The sequence below is a fragment of the Choristoneura fumiferana genome, chromosome 7 (genome assembly GCF_025370935.1).
Source record: "Choristoneura fumiferana chromosome 7, NRCan_CFum_1, whole genome shotgun sequence".
NCBI classification, from domain to species: domain Eukaryota; kingdom Metazoa; phylum Arthropoda; class Insecta; order Lepidoptera; family Tortricidae; genus Choristoneura; species Choristoneura fumiferana.
In genome coordinates this window covers 6,575,900-6,597,124 of record NC_133478.1, presented here as the reverse complement: position 1 = coordinate 6,597,124, position 21,225 = coordinate 6,575,900, and positions in this window count along the sequence as shown.

Sequence of the window (21,225 nt, the reverse complement as noted above, 5' to 3'; positions counted from 1 at the left end):
CTGCATTGAGACATTGAATATGGGCGCTGTCCAAGAACGGTGACGTACCGTACCGTACGGCTCTCAAGATGACGTGTTAACTTCGTTTGCAATCAATAGATGGCGTTGTGCAAGCGAAAGTTGTTCTTTCAAATTGATTCCGTAAACTTTTTCAGGCCAAACTCTAAGACATTTATTTATTGCGTTGCCATGGTAACAAGAATCGTGTAAGTAAACTGTTATTGTATATTTCAAGGCATAGGTAATATAATATACAACAGTTCAAAAAGGCAAGGCATTAAGCTAATTCTAATGCGGGCGAAGCCGCGGGTTAAGGCTAGTGTCAAATAAATGTCAAAAATTATTTAATTTCAGGCCCCGTACAATGAGACAGGTATAACACCGCCATAACCGATAGGTACACTGATTTAACGATTAAACTGAAACAAAATTACAAACAAAAGTAGCTTGGTTACCTACGCGAGTAGATTCGAACCTTGAATTTAAAGCACCATGGTCAGAGACACCCGTATCATCATCATTATTCCAGCCTATATACGTCCCACTGCTGGGCACAGGCCTCCTCTCAGGATGAGAAGGCTTGGGCCGTACCTAGTTCACACGCGGGACCAGTGCAGATTGGGCACTTCACACACCCCATTGAATTTCTTGGCAGGTTTGAGGTTTGGTAAATTGCCCAAGATTAACATTTACTTGCTTTTATATTAACAGATCAAAATCTAAGGGTTGACGAGTCCCCAGAATAAAAAAAAAACATTGCTTCATTTGGTAGCAGTAGCAGCGCAGCACTGCCGGTCCTCAACGTTTGCATATGATTATTGCAAACAGCGCCATCTAGCAGGCAATAGCTCTCGGCGTAAATCGAGGTGACAAATGCTAAACGCGTTTCAGGAAAATTCCACTAGATGGCGCTTAACGCAAAATTATACATTTTCCATAATTATTTCGCCAACTTATTATTTATTTTGATTTTATTTCAATATTCGTTTATACTAAATTTTGATCACAAAAGAACCATTTAGTTAAATAGAACCTACCTACTCAATTACCTTGTTTAGTTTAAGTATGAAAATACTTACTAGTATTCTACTTAGCTTAGGAAACTAGTTAGGTACATCCAAATAAATAAAAGTTAAACTGGACTCTACTGCCATGAATAATAGTTTAGTAGTAAAGCAATAATTTAACCTTTCAGACTAGACTAAGTGAGTTGGTACCTAAATGTTATAATCATGGTCAGACTCCAGATTGTTCAGTACTTTCGGGTTGTGAGGTCACAACTACATGCACACCTTTACACACGAAAAACAACCCATGTTTCACCGAAAGTACCATTGCATTATAAACTCCACATTACTCTACATAGAGTCGATAGTAGTACGGAACCAACCATGTTATAAATTACACCCCTCCATAATCAAAGAACGTCGTTACCGACGCTTCAGTTTACAAAGCAAGTTTAACTTTGAAGCAGTACAGTTAAGGTTGGAATTCAAATATTAAAAAGTCATATGTTATTGTTTGTCGGTGTTTAGCATGTGATATGTCGAAATGTAAACGGTTCGAGCGTCCGCAGATCAATATGCGTGTAGCGCGGGGTGTTTAAAGACGCGCGATTGGCCGGCGCGTGTGGGGCGTCGCCCGTGTGTGAGGCGGCGCGCGGTCTATCAACTGACGCCTGATTTTGGCGCCAAATCGAACGTTCTTTTTTCGAATTTGAACTGCGGTCAACCAGGTTGGTGTAAGTTTAGTTTTAATTTATGCGCGGGATGGGTTTTATTTCGACCAGTTCTTCTATTTTAGTAGGTCCTTTTGTAGGTAGATGCTTAACCTAATTTGAAAAGTACAGTAAAATGTAGTAAAGATTACACAATAATTTGCAGTTTTCATTGAATCTAGTCGAATACTATACTATAGGTATCAGTCATATTCCCAAATAGGTAATTAGTAGAAAATTAAATAAAAATCTTTGAACCTGTGGAACAATAAAGTTTCCCATGTGTGTACTCTTTTTTTGAAAAACACTCAGGTACCCATGTTAACTTATAAATAAATAAATAAATAAATGTCACGGGACAATTCACACCAATTGACCTAGTCCCAAAGTAAGCTTAGCAAAGCTTGTGTTATGGGTACTAAGCAACGGATAAATATAATTATATAGATAGATACATACTTAAATACATAGTAAACACCCAAGACCCGAGAACAAACAATCGTATTTTTCATACAAATATCTGCCCCGACACGGGAATCGAACCCGGGACCTCAAGCTTCGTAGTCAGGTTCTCTAACCACTAGGCCATCTGGTCGTCACTTGAAAGTTGAATCTTAATTATTAACTCTAAGATAACAGAGACTGGCTCGACATAAAAGTATTACCTAATACCTAATAAATAAGCATAATTGGCTCCAGCCAGGTAATCTCAGATTATTTCTCCTAAAGGTTACCTGAGTAGGTAACTAAAAATAGCTGAATCTCTTGGCAGGTAGGTACTTTGTCACTGTCACTATTTTAACACATTTCAAACTCTTTCAGTGTTGTTGTTTACGCGAGAAAGTCCCTAGGGGTTAAGCTACTTTTTCAATTCCACTGTGTTTGCCTAAGGTAGGTAAGTAGGTAAGGACCAACTAAGTATACCTTACAGCAAGAAGTTACGATCACAAAGGAAAGGGATGCAATATACATGGAAAAACTTTTATGTCAAGCCAGTCACTGTCACCTTAGAGTTAATAATTAAGATTCTACTTTCAAGTTAACATGGGTACCTGAGTGTTTTTCAAAAAAAGAGTACACACATGGGAAAATTTGACTGTCCCACAGATTCAAAGATTTTTATTTCATTTTATACTATTTATTTGGGAATATGACTGATATAGTTCGACTTCAGAAGTAGGTAGGTACCATCAGCCAAATATGTGGTCTACCACCTTAAAGTTGATAATCGTTTGCATGTCTTAAAACAATAATGCCAATAGACGTGTCTGTCAACTTGAAGGTTCGACTTTAGCGACATATTCATTTGATAGGAACTTGTTTAAAAATTGATAGATCACTTATTTAGCTGATGGTACCTACTGGCACTCAAAACATATTTTCAAAACGATTAATATGTACTCAGGTATTATTATCATTTGATAGATGTCATAGAAAGAAAACGAAAAGTGCAAAATTCTTAATGTCCCACTTCTAATCTGATGTTCAAGAGCAAACCGAAGCGTTAAAAAAATATTTAAATACCGAACTAAGCAAAGCTTGGTATTATATGGGTACCTACCTATTAGGCAACGGATACTTAGATAGATAAATATATATACTTAAATACATATTAGACACCCAAGACTCCAGACTCGTTATGTATTCATAAAATATCGAACCCGGGACCACAAACTTCGTAGTCAGTTACTCTAACCAAGGGGCTATCCGGTCGTATTAAATCCCCAAATTATGTAACCTTGAAAATTATCAAAACATTTTTTCTGTTCTTTAACCAACTAAAGGACCAAAGGCCTATCATCACCTTACCAGGTAGGTATTGTAGAATTAACGCAAGTTCATACAAATACGTAGGTAGACATGATAACACCCATTATTAAAACGTAAAAAAATAACGTGATTAACCAACCAGCCAACCAGCCTACCAATAAAGTGATTTAATTTTTTTGATTCAAAGAGAGACTAGCAAAATTGTCCTCCGATGGACGGACCCATATATATATATTTTTTAAATCAAACTAGGTAATTGTATAATAGAGAGATACCTAGAGTACATAAACAGTGGATGGGAGATGGGGTGGAGTGGTGGTGCCTCTGTCCAACCAGTCCGCAAAAGACCAATGATTTATGTATGTATGTATGGCTCTACGAGTATGCCCACAAAGTCAAGATCGATATTTTTTTTGCTTGGTATCTAGACCCGTAATTAAATAGGTTTATTTTTGTTCTGCTTGAATTAGTACGTGTAATCTTGTTTGAGTAAATTTGAAAGCGATGATGATGATGATGCTGTGATCCTGTTATCCCTCACTAAGGACATAGGGCTCGTAGAAGAGTTTTCCATTTGGCTCGATCTTGCGCGGCTTCTTCCAGCTCTTCCCAGCCGACACCAATTGAGCCAGCCTCCTTCTCTACTGATCGCCTCCACCTGGTCCGAGGACGTCCTGGCCGTCTTCTGAAAGTAGAATGCCAGGCGAAAGCTCTAAGTATTACATTGGTACTATTGTGGCCTAGACAAGGGTGCTCTAAAAAATAATCTTACTACTTAATATTAGCTATTATTATTAATTTTACCTGCTTACTATACCTACCTAATACCTTCTTTACTTTACCTTCTTACTATATCTATTAAATTAATTACTCACCCTGGAGCTGTCACTTATAATATTGATATAGGTATAAATAAATTAAATAAAGCTATCGTTAATTTTTGCGGTCTGAAACCCTACGAACTACCTATTTTAACAACAATAACGTAGATTTTCATTTGCCTTGTAAAATCACACAACGATGTCGATAGTGTCTCTGAACAATCGACATGACTTGCCTGCCCAGAATAAATAGCCATGTTAGGGCAATAAAAATGTAAAGCATTCAAAATCGCCAAAGGAAACAAATTATTTCCTAATTCAATAATTCGTTAACTAGGCAGGTCATTCCGGACAATATAGCTTCCACAATACCAGTGTGACCAGCCCACGAACAACTTTTACCCCAAACCCATCCATTTAAAAAATTGCAAATTCCATAGAGGCGCGTGGTCAAACTCGTTTTTTTAATCAACCAGTATTACTGGTTTCCCGTTTTGGTACTTCCATTATGATATTCGCGTGGATTTGCTAAACATAATTATTTCGTGTGGCAACCTTTGCTGGCTGGTTTTCGAAGTTCACGGTCCAAATGGAGTTTTATTGCGATTTCTTTTTAATTCAGAACAGATGGCACGGGCTTGTCTTGCATACAATTCCACATTTGCTTTTTTGTTCAATTTCAAGGGTAAAAAATTAAATGTCATGCTATAAGAATATTTAGATACTTAATTGTAGCTTATAGATAGAGGTAGGTAAATTGAATAAACAGGTACAGCTCCAATTTAGTTTGTAGCTATAATAAGGACTGATTAATTTCCTACTAACTGCTCACTCACCAATGATTAGGTAGCGTCTAGAGGTAAAGTCTAATGACTATCTGTTTATAATAGGCTATATAACTAAAGCATAAATCTAATAATAAGAGAAATGTTATTGTGTTTACTTATAACAATAACATTTTAGGCAATAGGCTTTTTAGTCATACCTATATGTGCGGCGTGTTATGAGCTCCCTTTACATTTATATTTGTTTTCTGTGGATCTTCCAAAACGTCCTTATTTTATTAGTTTTTGTCCTATTGTCCCGGGTAGAGTGGAGGACATGGGGGGAGGCATTTGCCCAGCAGTGGGACACCTCTACAGGCTTCTAAATAATAATAATAATAATATTGTCCTATTATTTTACTGTAAATTAAGTGAAAATTTTAGAACGTGTTGGTATCTCTGTTACCTCGTTCATGAGGTGCTCTACCTTTGGATTTTTGCTTCACTACTTCTTCGGACAACCTGTATATAATATATAGGTACACTTTAAAATAAAATTTGTTACATAAATGTTACTAAGCTAAATTTGTTTACCTACCGTAAACAATTATTAATTTAACCGAACATTTTCTGCGCATCTATTTGTGCTAATAATTCGGGCGGGCATAGAGCAGATGTTCTACTTTTCAACTTTGCATGCATTCGCAATGTTGTTTATTAAAAAAAAATCTTTTGTGGCCATTTAAAAAATAAAACCTCGCTTGACAATGCGCCATGCAAATTAGACAAACACTCAACTACAAAACGTCCAAAGTAACTACAAAGTTACTTTCCAAATCGAACTCTACGTACTTAATTTTTAAATTTGTACTCGTTGAATGGGGTATCGAATGCAAAATATTATTTTTATTAAATTGTGCACATTGCATTTTAAGCTTTAAAGTTTAAATGGTTGAATTGAAATTAGATGGCGTTGTAAGCGATTAGGAAGCAACAATAAATTTGCATAAACGGCGACGCGGGCGCACCTTTCTCGATCCTTTCGATTTGCGTTGTATTTGACTGACAGCTTTTGTTCAAGTATTTTATAAACATAATGGATACATTTATGTAGAAACGAAATACCGTTAGGTATATACCTCCTGAGGAGTAGCTACTTTATAAATGACAATTTAAAAACTGTTACTTGTCATTTACTATACTTGAGTATTAATAATTATGTTAAAACAAAAATCGAATCCATATTAAAGCGGCAAATTTTATGGTATATGTGTGCCGTGGGTATAGTCATTGGAACTGTTTAACCGATTGATGGATGATGACACTTTTACTTGGTTAACGTATTTTTTTTTTCTATAGGTAAGTCTTTGGTTGGTGACCTAAGCTGCCCACCTGCCTCCATCTTATGTATGTCAATGTCCTGCAACTTATGGAACTCTGTGTATATACCTATATACATTAAATATTTAATAAAAAATATAGTCACTATTTTTGCTGGTATAAAATTTAAAAATTTGAAAAACTTATTTAAGTACTTATTTGTTACTTACAGTACGTGGTAGAAGTAAGTTTGTAATAAGTATATTATAAGCAAACTATAAAAAATCTGTCATTCTTACGAACACATCACTTACGAACCCACTGCATCTGTATTTCCGGTGCTTTATTACAAGCTATGCCCCCTCGGAAAGGTGTGAGCTTATGCAAAATAGCTGGGCTATGCTAAACGCTCTGCGCGAGCGCAGTAGACGAGTTGGAATTTATGAGTGTACATTTTATAAGGGAGGAATGGAGAACTTTATAAGTGATTGCAATTGCTTTCATTTTTAATAACCACGGTGACTTAAGGCATAAAATACTGTGCACAGTTGAAATTGAAAGCATACATGGTATATACAGCGACGCAGGTATATTTCGCAGGACGGAACTCTTCAACGGTTAATGGCATCGACTTGAAATTTGGTATGCAAAGGTAGTTTGGATGACAACGCAAGTAAAGTCGACAAAAAGTACAGTTATCAAACAAAGCTTGGCGCGCCACAACACTGTCTTCAGCCCCTCGCATCCTTCCGCCGCCAGCAACCCTCTTAAAGGTCGCTTAAAAATATTAGTTTTGATTTCTATGTTATGATATACGATTATTAATTATTAAACTTAGGTTAATGTAAATTAGGTTGACTTAGGTTAGCTAAATCTAGGCAATTTTATGTTTTTGTTAAGAATATGTGTAATATTAGGAGAAGGAACGGGTAGTTAATGAGGCCAGTTGTAGATGTGCGTAAAAGAACCATTTTATTAAGTAAAACCTAGATTATATAAATTATGATTGTTGATGACACAAGCAATATGCGTTTATGTAGCAGTAAACTAGTGACCAATTGCCATACTACAAATGCCTCTCCCACATTTTCTTCACATTTCTCCAATTCTTGATCGTCATTTTTGCAATACCTTTTATAACTCGAGCAATCACATCTCGAAGCTGCCTTCACATAACTCACTTTTATTTATATACGTAACACCCATCCACACGGACCTAAACACAAAACCAAAACGTGCCAAACCAGTCTTTATCATTTGATCAAAAAATTCGCATACCAGTTCCGAACCGGACACTTTAAAAGTTTTAATACGAACACAATGACCGTCCTATCCCGGGTAGCTTGGACAAAGGGGCTACCAGCCGATTAATTCAGTGGACAATGTCCAGGCCGCCCCCGGGTCATATTTAGGTAGAGGGGTTAAAGGTCAGGGGTCTTGGGGGAGTGACCGTCGCCGAGTTTGGAAAACATGTCGCCGTGAAAGGCCACGGGATTTATGGGTTCCGGGAAATGTGTGTGTTGTTACTGTGCTGTGTTACTGAAACAGTTGTTTTCTTTACTAATGTAATTGTACCTACTTATACGTGCGACAAAAATCTGGCACTGAAATGTATGCAGGTAATTTTGTATATAGAGTGGGCCAAATTTTGTGCCGCTGAGTATATTATTTATTAGCTGAGTATACTTTTGTATATGTGTGTGTGTGTGTGAATATGTTTGTTAGTCCTTTACGTTAAAACGGCTGGACTGATTTGGACAAAATTTAGTATGAAGATAGTTGGATATCTAGAAAAACAGATAGGCTATACTATTTATCCCGATATTTCCACGATCTCAAAGTCTCAGACGCTACGTTTAGAGTTACGAAATTTAGCGCGGGTGTTTTACATTCAATTCAAATCCACGATGTGATTTTGGGAATTCTTCTGGGGAATTGGTAAAATTCCGTAATTTCAATTCAGCTGCTGGATTTACGCGCCAAAACCGCGGGTACAGTCACCTGCATTAATATCTGCCACAGCGGGGTGTGCAATAATATCTGACACGTCCTACCGGCCCTGGATATAGAGTCGTATCAGATATTTATGCACGCTTTATTGGTGACATATTGGCGCTGGTGACTGTACTAGTACCAAGCTAGTACTAAATAAAATCGTGTAAAAATTACCACGTATCAGATAGTATTTCGGACAATGAACTTCTAAATTAAACTTTATTTTGTCGCTTTAACTTGTAACAGCTCTTGAACTCCACTTAATTATACCATCTAGCACTATAAAAAGTCAACAGACTCGTGGACAACTAACGACTATATCTGATTGAATGGAGAGCGATACTATCGGCTAAATAAAGCAGTCCGTAGGCACCAAGTGTGAAATTGGCGATTTTATCTATGCCTCCATTGTTGTTTTTATAAAACAGTCGGGGATAGGGTAGATCTATATTTAAAAGTACACGTCGTAGTATAATTTACGAGTCTTAATAGTGTATGTGCACCTGGCTGATATTTAATCAGAATATCTTGAAGTGTAAAAAGTAAAAACAAAGAGAAGTACACTGATTACTGAAACCTTTTTGTTTGAAGAGAAGGAGCAACAATATTTATTTCAGTCTATAAGTAGGTATCCTAATTCGTTTAAAAAATTGAATGGGATATCAAATTTAATTTAATTAATCATCATCCCAGCTTATATACGTCCCACTGCAGGGCACAGGCCTTCCCTCAGAATGAGAGGGTTTGGGCCATAGTTCCCACGCGGGCCCAGTGCGGATTGGGAACTTCACACACACCATTGAATTGCTTCGCAGGTTTGTGCAGGTTTCCTCACGATGTTTTCCTTCACCGCAAAGCTCGTGGTAAATTTCAAATGTAACTCCGCACATGAATTTCGAAAAAGTCAGAGGTGCGAGCCGGGGTTTGAACCCACGACCCTCTGCTTGAGAGGCGATGGGTCAAACCACTAGGCCACCACGGCTTTTAATTTAATGAATAAGGAAACAGAATTATAAATTAACAACAACAATCCTACTAATATTATAAATGCAAAAGTTTCTGAGTGAATGAGTGAGTAGGTAAGTTTGTTACTTCTTCACGCTGAAACGACTGGACAGATTTTGATGAAATTTGTCAAAAAGTTAGTTTATAACCTGAGTAAAACATAGGATACATTTTATCCCGATATTTCCACGGGATAGGGATAAAATCTTGAAATAACCGATGGACTTAGTGTCATGAAATTTGGTATGCAAGTAGCTGGATGTCTGGAGGGTAGTTCTACGAGCATTTCAACCGCTATCAGTTTCCTGACGCATATATTGAAGAAATCAGAGACCGTACGAAAAAAAAAATTATAATTATACCACATGCAAACCATGTCGTTTTATAAAATCCTCCCATTCCACCTCTCATTTCTTCAGTATAAGTGACAGGAAACGGATAGCGGTTGAAACGCTCGTATAACTACCCTCAACAATAATAAATATAAATAAATAAATAAATATCACGGGACAATTCACACCAATTGACCTAGTCCCAAAGTAAGCTTAGCAAAGCTTGTGTTATGGGTACTAAGCAACGGATAAATATAATTATATAGATATATAGATACATACTTAAATACATATTAAACACCCAAGACCCGAGAACAAACATTAGTATTTTTCGTACAAATATCTGCCCCGACACGGGAATCGAACCCGGGACCTCAAGCTTCGTAGTCAGGTTCTCTAACCACTAGGCCATCTGGTCGTCTACAATAGGCACAACGTTTCATGAATTAAATTAAAAAATATGTTTCAAGAAATCAGTTTTTATTCCAGCAGTTGTTCGCAAATGTAGGCCACCTAATGCACAAAAGTAGGACTTATCTCACAATGTAACAAGTAATCAAAGGCGAGTCAATTTGTAGCAAAAACCTTCCCAACGAAGAGTTCTTATCAAAGAGTCCTTAGAAATCATAGTTCAATGAATAGTTATTTAAATAAATCGTCATCGAACACCGGTAACGTCTTTTGTGGGATCGATGGGAAAAAATCGAGAACAACCCTTTGGGTTTATCCCCTATTTGCCTGCGATGCACCTTGTTGCAAATTAAGGATTCAACCCTAAAAAAAATATGACCCCAAAGATTCGTGGGTAAAAAAGTTTTATCTCTTTTTTCATTATGCATTATTGAAATGAGATACCGGGGCAGCATATAAAATTGGTCTTTCTATTGAAAGGGTTACGTCGGCTTGGTGTATTGTGATTTTTTTTGATACAATAGTGCTACTGTGGTTCGTGATGGCTCGTTATTTTGGTGTTAAAGTTGAATTTGTGTTTGCAATCGTATTGGAAAAAAACTGGCTAAGTGCGAGTTGGGTTCGCGAACTGCGGTACAAATTTAAAAGCACGTAAAAAAAGTTTGTTTTCGTATTCCATAGGTAGAAGTTCTATGAAAAACAAAGTTTTTCGGCGCTCATGCCCAGCAGGGGATGTTTTGCAGTTGATAAGATGATGATGATGATAATTATTTTTCAGAATATTTAATGAAAATTAACACGCAAATATACTAAACAAATAAATATTCAACTTAATTTCACACATTATACCTACCTACCTAACCTATTATAACTAAAAATTAAAGAAAATTAAAATCAAGTAAACAAACCGAAGACCTAGTTCTTTGGACCTTTGGAAAATTATGACTTATGATTATTAAAAAAAACAGTATCCGCTTTATTGTATGTAAACTCTTTAATGTACAATAAAAGAAACAAAACACAATTGACAAACTTTGAGATACTTGTACAAAGGCGGACTTATCCCTTTAAGGGACCTCTTTTTTATTTTATTCATTTGGCGTTCCTTTGCGCTCGTATCACACTGATTACTTAACAAATCCAAACAATCCTGTAAATTTTACCCTAGTAAGTGCCAAACACCGTATCAAAAATAATTTAATATACCTTCATACATGCAGAAACGAAATTTGAACCATTTTAATTTAATACAGCCTACAAATATTGTGTTACACAATACCCACGCTTTGTACAGAGGTAGGGCGAAGCCGCGGAACATTCCAGAATGTCGCTGGCAACCGTCTCCATGGAAATTTGCTCGTGTGGTCGGAACCTAGTACCCTTTGTAACGTGGGATATGAATTCCTAACAATTAAGGACTTTTAGGAGGGAACTTCAAGGATCGTAATATGATGAGTTAAGGGCCTACCCGAGGTTTTCATCGATTTTTGACAAGTTTTGAATCGTATCTCCTACTTTTGCATTACAGATAGAATTATAAGTCAAACGGCTATCGGTTTTCCAATCTTTTATCTCCATTTTTGTCTACCGGATTTAAAAAAAAATGAATACTTAATTTGGTATGATTTTTATAAACATTGCCTGTAAAAACACTTATTTCGTATATCTATTTATGTGAAAGATCTTATATATACGAAATCTACATATTTGGGTTCGCCTTTGACGTCTCTAAAAACTGGTCGAGGGTTTTCATTTGGAACTAATTAACACAAAAGTTATGGCCAGAAAACCAGTTTAAGGCCTAAAATTGTTCAACTTTGATGCCAAATATCTCAAAAACAATGAACTTTGAAGTAAATATGGGATACTATATTGTTTAAAGCCGTTGTTGTTAATGTAATAAGCTACAAAATCATTAGAAAACTAAGGAATTCAGATCGAAGGTCATTGGGGCATGGGATCCCCCTAAGCTGTGTTTGTGGTGCTGGCGTGTGTATTGGTGGCCATAATGTGCAAGGATGTGTTGCGAGGAATGTGTTTTTCACTAACCAATAGAAACGCTTCATTACCTATAATCGCACAGCTCATCTCTGGTGGAAACAGCTGAGCGGAGCGAGGCGAGGTAAATGAAGCGTTTATTAGTTAATGATTAATGAAAAACACATTCCTCGCAACTATGAGTTTTTCGAAATTCAGGTGCGAAATTACATTGACGGTGTGTGTGCAGTTCCCAATCCGCATTGGGACGCGTGGGAATTAACAACCCAAGGCCTCTCATTCCGAGAGGAGGCCTGTGTCCTGCAGTGGAACGGATATAGGTTGGGATGATGACATTTCTCGCAACAAATCCTCGCACATTATTGGTGGAAACGCTGCTTTACTATAGGTACGAATTTAAACGAGTTAGCAACCAACAAAATTTCCAAAGTCGATTTTTTTAGGTTAATGAGGGTTTCTTGAAAAGCAAAATATCGCTAGATGGCGTTAGTATCGTGAGGTCCGTTTGACGTTACAGTCTTGCTTGCGATTGCCTCATTTATACCCCAGTCACCTAACACCTTCGCTATAAGTAAAATCAACATTAATTCAAATAACCAATTTTTTGCATTAAAAAATAGGTCACGTAATCTTCAAATATATTCTTCAATAATCCACCAAAATTTATCACCGCGACAGTAAAATTTTATAAAAAAAAATATATTTAATAGTTCTGTTAAAATCAGGAGAAATTGCTATAAGCCTATTTACTTCATATTTATTAGTTTTATTTATCGTCTTTGTAACATATGTAAAATCCACTTTTTTTAAGGGAACTTAAAAAAGGTTTCATATTTTCAAAAGTAAAAATTAATAATTAATTACGATAGTGGCATAAAAGGTAAGTATAGTGACGGTTTAGGTATATCTTTTTAACGTGCCTTGACAATTTTTTGTACTTATTTTTGCTGCTAATGTTATATCGATTTAACAAAATACGTAATTTCCAATCATATCTATTGTTGGATTTTAAATGATATTTTTTTAAATCCAATTTCTTGATAATATGTAACTCGAAAAATCTTATTTTTTTTCTTTATAGATGTTAGACGTATTACGAAATAATCACTTAAGTGTTTTTTTTAATTTCCTGTTATATATAATATTATTGGTGGATTCAAAATCAAAATCAAAAATCAAAATAATTTATTCAGTAAATAGGCCGCAATGGGCACTTTTACACGTCATTTTTTAAACTACCAGCGCTTTCGGAAAGACCATCATTGCCAAGAAGAATGCGCCGCAAGAAACTTGGCAGAAAGTCATTCATCAGATTCAGCTTGCAGGTCTAAAAACTGAATTATTCACACATATTTCGTCAGTAAATTTACTGATAACATTTTTGCTGAAAAAAAGTCACCTATTTTAAGATAAAAAAAAATTACCTTCTTCCGCAACCAAATTTTGGTGAATTCGAAAATATAGGTTCTTAAAATTACACGTAAAAGCCGTATACAAGAAGTTACTCTTATATCGAATTATTTAAAAAAAAACTGTAAAATGACCAGGCTATTATTCAACCAATGACAAACGTGGCACAAATGTCATAGTTGTCAAACGGACCTCACGCACGATACTAGCGCCAATGAGGGCTATCGTTTTTTGTCTCACTAGATGGCGCACTGTAGCGTGAGGTTTTTAAGTATGGCTTTCAAAGTCTGTTATTACGGGCGTGAAAACAAAGTTAAGATTAAAATCATATTTAATACACCTTAAAACCGTACCATGAAAATATCGAGCATGTCACAGTGTTGCATAGTCCCCGTTTTGTTCGGAAAAAAGGGAGGACAAAGGTTTCCGAAATACAAAACTGTCTCAAAACACAGACATTCATTGCCCCGGAACGCATATTTGCTATAATTAATTTCAGATATATCAAAATATTCACAAATTTATTCTAATTATAAATAAACCCGCGTAGCTCACCCAAAAACTATGAGATTTGACATTTCGGAGACCTCACGCTACACTAGCGCCTCTAGCGGCGAATTCATACGCGATAGCCCTCATTAGCGTATCACAGAAACCCTCATTGACCGCGATTCAATGAGGGTTCTTGACAGGCGAAATATCGCTAGATGGCGTTAGTATCGTAAAGCCCGTTTAACGTTTCTGTCACGCTTGTGATTGGGTAAATATCTAAATGAGCCAATCGCAAGCCAGACTGAAACGTCAAACCTCACGATACTAACGCCATCTAGCGATATTTCGCCTGTCGAAATACCCTCATTAGTACAATGTTCCCAAATGCAAATGTAACCCATTATTTTGCCGAAAAATCAAGACAATAAACCAGAACTAAATTTTATGGACAGCTGCAGCGCAGACTTACGACATTGTAACTGATTGCCACCCACGAAGAGTTACTTGCGTCTTGAAGTTACTAAGTAAATTTGCAAGACCAATGCATTCAATGCAAATGAAATCCGTGGTGGCGTAGTGGTTTGACCTAAATATGGTCTCTCAAGCCTCTGCTTGATCGCGGGTCACCTTAAGGGTGGCCTACCAACGCGTCGTCTTCTTGATGACGATGACGAAATGAGAGCATTTTAGCAAATTACCTTTAAGTCCCTGGGACTACCTCTAATAGGTAAAATTTGTAGGTATGATGTCATGCAAAGGCACCCCCCACTTTAGGCCGAACAAGCGGGCAATTTCAGTGCGCTGTCCTGTGCAGGATTTCCTTTGCGACGTGTGCCGTCAAACGGGAAAATGTTACCCCATCCTCTTGCTTAGTTGACTAACAGGCGTGGTGCAAGGGAAAAACTTAAAGCCCAGTTTAGGTTTGCAAGGTAAATCGTGCAAGTTGCTTTACATTGCGGCGCTCGATTGACCACTTCAAACTCCTTCGCTTTACGAAATCGCAATGTATACAATTTGCACGATTTTTCTTGCTAGTCTAAACTGGGGTTCACACCTTGGAAAGTGTATCCTACTTCTTACTAATTTGTATGTATGTTTTGATGTTTGACGTTTGTTACTTCATCATGCATAAACGATTCAATGGGTTTAGATGAAATTTGGGTCGCTTAAAACATTTTTATTCTTGAAAATTGCATTGTTCTCTCAGGCTAACTTCAAGCAAATTCTTCACAGACAAAGTTGCAGACAAAAACAAGTATTGTGATGTTTGACTTGTTTCTTACATGTTCTAAGTAAGGGTTATCCATAAATAGATACAATAAGAAAGATATCAGAAAGGTGTTTGATAATAAATCATTTGCAGAGGAAGAAGATCTACTTAAGGATTGACTGTAGAAAAATAAACCATAAACCATATCAGTATAAAAGAGCAAAGTATTCGTCGTTACTATTACTTTTTATTGAAAGAAATGATCTTTTAATCGAGGACAGGGCGCAATGGCGCTCTTTGGGGGAGGCCTGTGTCCAGCAGTGGACTGCTGTAGGCTGATGATGATGATGATGAATGATCTTTGGTGTAGTTTTAAGCTTGCTGCTTGATGATCTTCTATCTAAACTTTCTACTTACTTTGGCAATACATACGTCGTCGTGATGAATTTTGGTATGCAATCCTTATAATTATCATTCTGCGATAGCGACATCTCTTAGCCCACACGAACCCCCTAAGCACGTGTACCACCCTGCTTAGACGGCCAAACAGCGGGGGAGGCTATACCCTCGCATGATATATACCTTTAAACTTAAACGGATTACCTTTGATATATTACGTGGATTCGTGATTCAATCTCTCGATACGGATAGTTGATCTCTCTTGGATGTGATTGCTTTTTGAAGAGCGTATATCGTAATTAGGGAAGGATGTTCTAGGAAAGTTTGCAAGGCTTCGTTCATGCGCTTAACTACACCGATGGGTGGTGGGCTGGTGGGCTGCAATGTAACTAACGTTTTCATAGAGACTGAATAAGGATTATTTTGCTGTTTAAAAATGACGAAATGTTATGGGTTCAAAATATTATATGTGTTATGGGTATGGGGTGAACTGTTAATAAAATAAGATAGGTACATAAAGACGACTGAAAGTATGTAGGACGGTTTTATTTCATTTTAAAAGGAGTTCCCAGCGGAATAGAATGGGTAGATAGTGTTTTGTGTTGCTTTCTATATTGGATGCCTAATGATGATGATAGAAACTATCATCTTGTTGGTTTTTAATTAATTAACGTAATAGTGGTTAAGCAACCTATATACTACACCATCTTTGTTTGCTGCATATTGTCTGACATAGACTCATCACATTTCGTTCTCGTTCCTAATATTGTCACGGAGGTTACTACTATCTTCAGGGTATGCAAATAGCGCTGTTATAGATACGATATAACTTTACTGTCTACAGCAACAACCATTAGGCTTAGCAACATCTGGACCATTTACCAACCAGGTGTTCTCGTAATTGCGAACTCGAGGGTTGCGGGGACAAACCACAATGGAGGGTACGCATCACACGTCCTTTCATCACTTACAAAGGAGGTAAGGGCATGCGTGGTCGGAGGCAGAAGGACATGGATGCGGCGACAGGAAACGATGGTCTGATATCGTGTACATTCTGTATCTAGCTTCTTGCCCAAGGTTTCACTTCTTTGGATCCCTTATATCAGCGATCGCATGCTTCTGTTATGTTGGCACGAGTAAAAAGAATATAGATTTTAGTAATCATCACTATAATATCAGCCGTAAGACGTCCACTGTTAGATATAGGCCTCCCGCACAGACCTCCAGTTACTTCAGTTGGAGGCGGCCTGCATCCGCCGTGAACCCGCGCCTTTAACAAGTCATCCGTCCGTCTAATTTTAGTAAGTATCTACCTAAATTAAAGTGATTAGGTAGATGCTTGTAAAGAAATAGAAGTGTATCTTCAACACCCTGAAACCTGTTGTAATGTTACCTAAGCATATTAAGAGTAATAGTACTAACACAAGAGGTGTTATTGATAAGGAATACGTTAAGAAACTTCAAAGTAAGCGAGATATATTTTATTTGCTGATTTGGTCCTAAATTATGTACGAATATTTTCGTAAAAGTCACAATAGCTAAGAAAATATACACAAAAATTAAGTTTCGAGACTAAAACATATCAAAATAAAATAAGTATTCAAAAATTTCATACTAACTCACGCAGAGTGCAGCTCAGCCACAAGACACCTAACTTCATCAATATTTACCCCCACATATCGTTTCAATTCAAAGCGAACACAGATTACGAGTACATAAATCCCAAAGCCCTTTTGATACATTCGCCATTCATAAACAACTAAGTAAGTAAATTAGATCCCGCTTTCCCAATTTAAGTTTAGTTTGCCGCCTCCACTGCAGCCAGCAGCGTGTATAGGGGGGCCGCGTGGACAGGCATTCGAAATGAAGAGTGCTCTACAACTATGTCTGTCTGCCCCTCTTGCCTCCATTGTATGGCGACTGCTTGGGAATAAATAGTGAACGTGAACTGGTATAGGTATGATTGTAGCATTTGTAGAACAGGGTATTTGAGTGTGGAAGAAAACATCACTTTGAAAATTGGTGCTTAAAAAACACAACGCTTTAGTAACACAATATCTTAAATGAATACAAAGAGCCTGTGTGTATCTAGTGTCATCTACATATAGCACATGCTAGAAAACTTCTTCTAAATCGTTAATTTCCCGACAGAGTGGTCGTGGTCGTCAGTTGAGGATTGGTCGCAATTGCAATTGGATTTTCTTGGGCAAATAGTTAAGTGGTTTTCCTTTGCCTTCTGCACCTACGAGTCTACGACACACCCACAGGAAGAGATGAGTCCTAAATAGCCTGGTGGAAATCGATTGTTAAGCCCGGAATACACATGCTAGTGCATGGCATGTTAGGTGCTGGTAAACCAGTAAGCATACCACTTACTGGCAATCCTTGAAGCCACGATACACAGCAGTGCTGTAGCTGGCATACCAGTTTTCATACATCAGTATGCGAGTTTGCCTCCCTACTTCCCTTCCATAGGAAAATCAAATGAGCTGAGATGCTTTGTACTGGCTTACGAGTTACGGACAGAATCTCGATACACCATACCAGTAGCATATTTTATGCGAGCAACAAGCATGTGTATGCTATGCTTCTGTAAGGCACAAAATTTTTGGACTCGCTTTCTTTCCTTTATTTTTGCAAGAGTCCTATTCCATGCTACCCAAGCATCCGTGCGGGTAGTGCACTCATATTCCCGGATCGTCCGCCGCCTCCTAATGGCCCCTTTATTGGAATACACCGAATTGTTACGTCGACACACGGGCACGCGGCCTCTTAAATCCTGGATATGAATGGGTTTCATCTCAGAGACATGACAGTGTGACAGCCGGCATACTAAAGTGGAAGAAATCTATAGTTTCAAGGAGCAATTGTTTGTAATTTTAGGCATGGATGTGTTTTTATAAGACGGCACTTAGAAGCTCTTGTAAGTAGAAGTATCTTTCAGCATCCTGTGAACGAACGAACGTGTGTTGAAGTCAAACGTTTTCTGAAGAAGTCCTGCTTTTGCTGATGGCTATTAATTTTAGCTGGAAATTACGATTTATAACAAAAAAATTGTAAGGCTGCGGTAGTCCTGATACGCTGGGTCCAAAAGTTTCAGTCCAGGCACTACGACATATACGATTAAGTACATTCCCAGTTTTTTGGCGCACATCGTAAGTTTCACTTCACTTTTCTCTCAAGCTTCAAGCCAACTACACATCGTGTAGTACCTACGTTCAGTTGTAAACAACAGCAAAGTTATTTACGTACCAGGTAGTGAACAGACAATTCGTGGCCGGTTGCCATGGAGACGGCAAGATGGCCGCCGTCGCTGCGGTTTCCAGTTCGCATCTAGTTCCAAATTGTTCCGTGAGTATTTTAGAGCGTATGTACGTACATAATTACGTTATATGTATACGGCAGGGTATGTACGGCGGCCCCACTAATTACAGATACGGTCGGCAGCCGTGTTAGATTTAGACATTAGTTTAAAGTTTTCTTAGCTACTCGTAAATGTCAATGTCATTTGAAATTGACAGCTGTGTCGTGAAGGAAGCTATTGTGGGATAAAAAAAGCCCTTGATAGCTTTGATTAACAAAATATGATAAAGATTTGGTTAAAACGTTTTACTAATGTTTCGGCGAATAACGTTTGGCAACCTGTTTAATTTCGAAACTTTTCATTTCCCAACTGTTTAATATTTCTGAAAAAACTTCAGGATTTTTATAAAACTAACCTAACCTAAAGGGTTCCATACGATGACCCTGAAATAAATCCTAAAATATTCACAGTTTTAGAGTTTGCGAAAAGAAAAGTTGCGACACAGTAGATAGAGATTAGGGCTATGCGGTATTGGGTTTGATGGCAATACCGGTATTATTTCGGTATTCAAATTTTGAAAACCGGTATCCCGGTATTTCGGTATTTTTTCGGTAATTTCCGTATTTTCCCCTTATTTTTCTTTCTTTCTGTATAAGTCTGTTGTTTTGTTGAATTATAACCAATACCGTCTGTACCGTGTCGAGGCTGTCTGGGGGGTGGTTTAGGAACTGCTCTGATCTTAGCAGCCAATCTTGTTCGTATTTCCCTTCCGAACATAATAACATATGGAGAGTCTCCTGAGGAAGTTGGTGTAGCTCGAAGAACATGTTTCACTAAACGGATTTTGTGTGAGATATCGCCACTCTCCCCCTCTAATTTATGCAGTGCTCGTTTGGCAATCTGTACGAAACGTTCCGCTTGCCCGTTTGTAGCCGGGTGATACGGCGCAATTGTTTTATGTGCAATACCAGAGGTATGTAGGAAGTTTTCAAATTCTTGGGAGACAAATTGTCTTGCGTTATCTGATACTACTGTATAGGGTAATCCAAAAGTATCAAATAGTCCATCTAATTTCTGAATACAGAATGAGCTTGTCATCGTTTTAGTAGGAATAATTTCCACCCATTTTGAAAAGGCGTCCACTACAATAAAAAGTTGATAGCCAGATATAGGCCCTGCAAAATCAATATGAATTCTTTGCCAAGGACCCGTTGGATCTTCCCAATGATGTAGTGGGGCTTTAGGTGGTTCATTTTGGTGTAATCTGCAAGTTCGACATGATTTCACTTTAGTTTCGATATCTTTATCAATATTTTTCCAATATACGAAGCTACGAGCAAGAAGTTTCATTTTTAAAATCCCAATATGGCCAATGTGAAGTTCGTCTAAAATTTGTTGCTGTAATTTTCGAGGAATTATTACTCTTGTACCTTTTAGAATACAGTCATTTTGCAGTGTCAATTCGTTATCATTGTACCCTGATTCTCTAAGTGAATTTCCCGATTGTAGTGTTTGAAACAAGTTCCGTAGTTCGGGGTCTTCTTTTGTTTCTTTGGAAATAATTTCGGGTGAAATGTTTAATGTGTTTATCTGCCTTAGTTGAAATATGCCATGTTGGTCAATATTACTGTCGTTAACTTTTTCAACAGGAAATCGTGAGAGGTAGTCTGCATTGGAATGCTTTGAAGAACTTCTATATTCTATATTGTAGTCAAATCCAGATAGAAAATGTGCATAATGGAATAGCCTCATTGTACTCAATGTTGGTAAGGTTTGATGTGGATGGAAAATTGAAGTCAGTGGCTTGTGGTCTGTGATAAGGGTAAACTTGCGACCATAACAGTAGTGAAAGAATTTCTTTAATCCCCAGAATATAGCAGTTGCTTCTTTGTCGATTTGACTGTATTTCTTTTCACTATTAGTTAGAGATCTAGAAGCAAATGCTATTGGGCGATCTGAGCCATCCGGTAGTCTATGGCTAAGTACTGCACCCAGCCCTGTAGGTGACGCATCTGTTGCTAAAATTAATGGTTTTTTCTGATCGAAGTGTAATAAGACTCTTTCACTGAGTATTTCTGTTTTGACATTCTTGAAGCTTTCTTCGCATTTCGGAGACCAAATAAATTTTGTTCCTTTCTTCAGGAGTGCATTTAAAGGGCTTGTAATAGATGCAAGGTTAGGTATAAATTTATTATAGTAATTTGCCATACCCAAAAAGGTTCGTAGTTCGTTTACATTCGTCGGACGTTGCGCGTTGAAAATTGCTTTGACTTTATC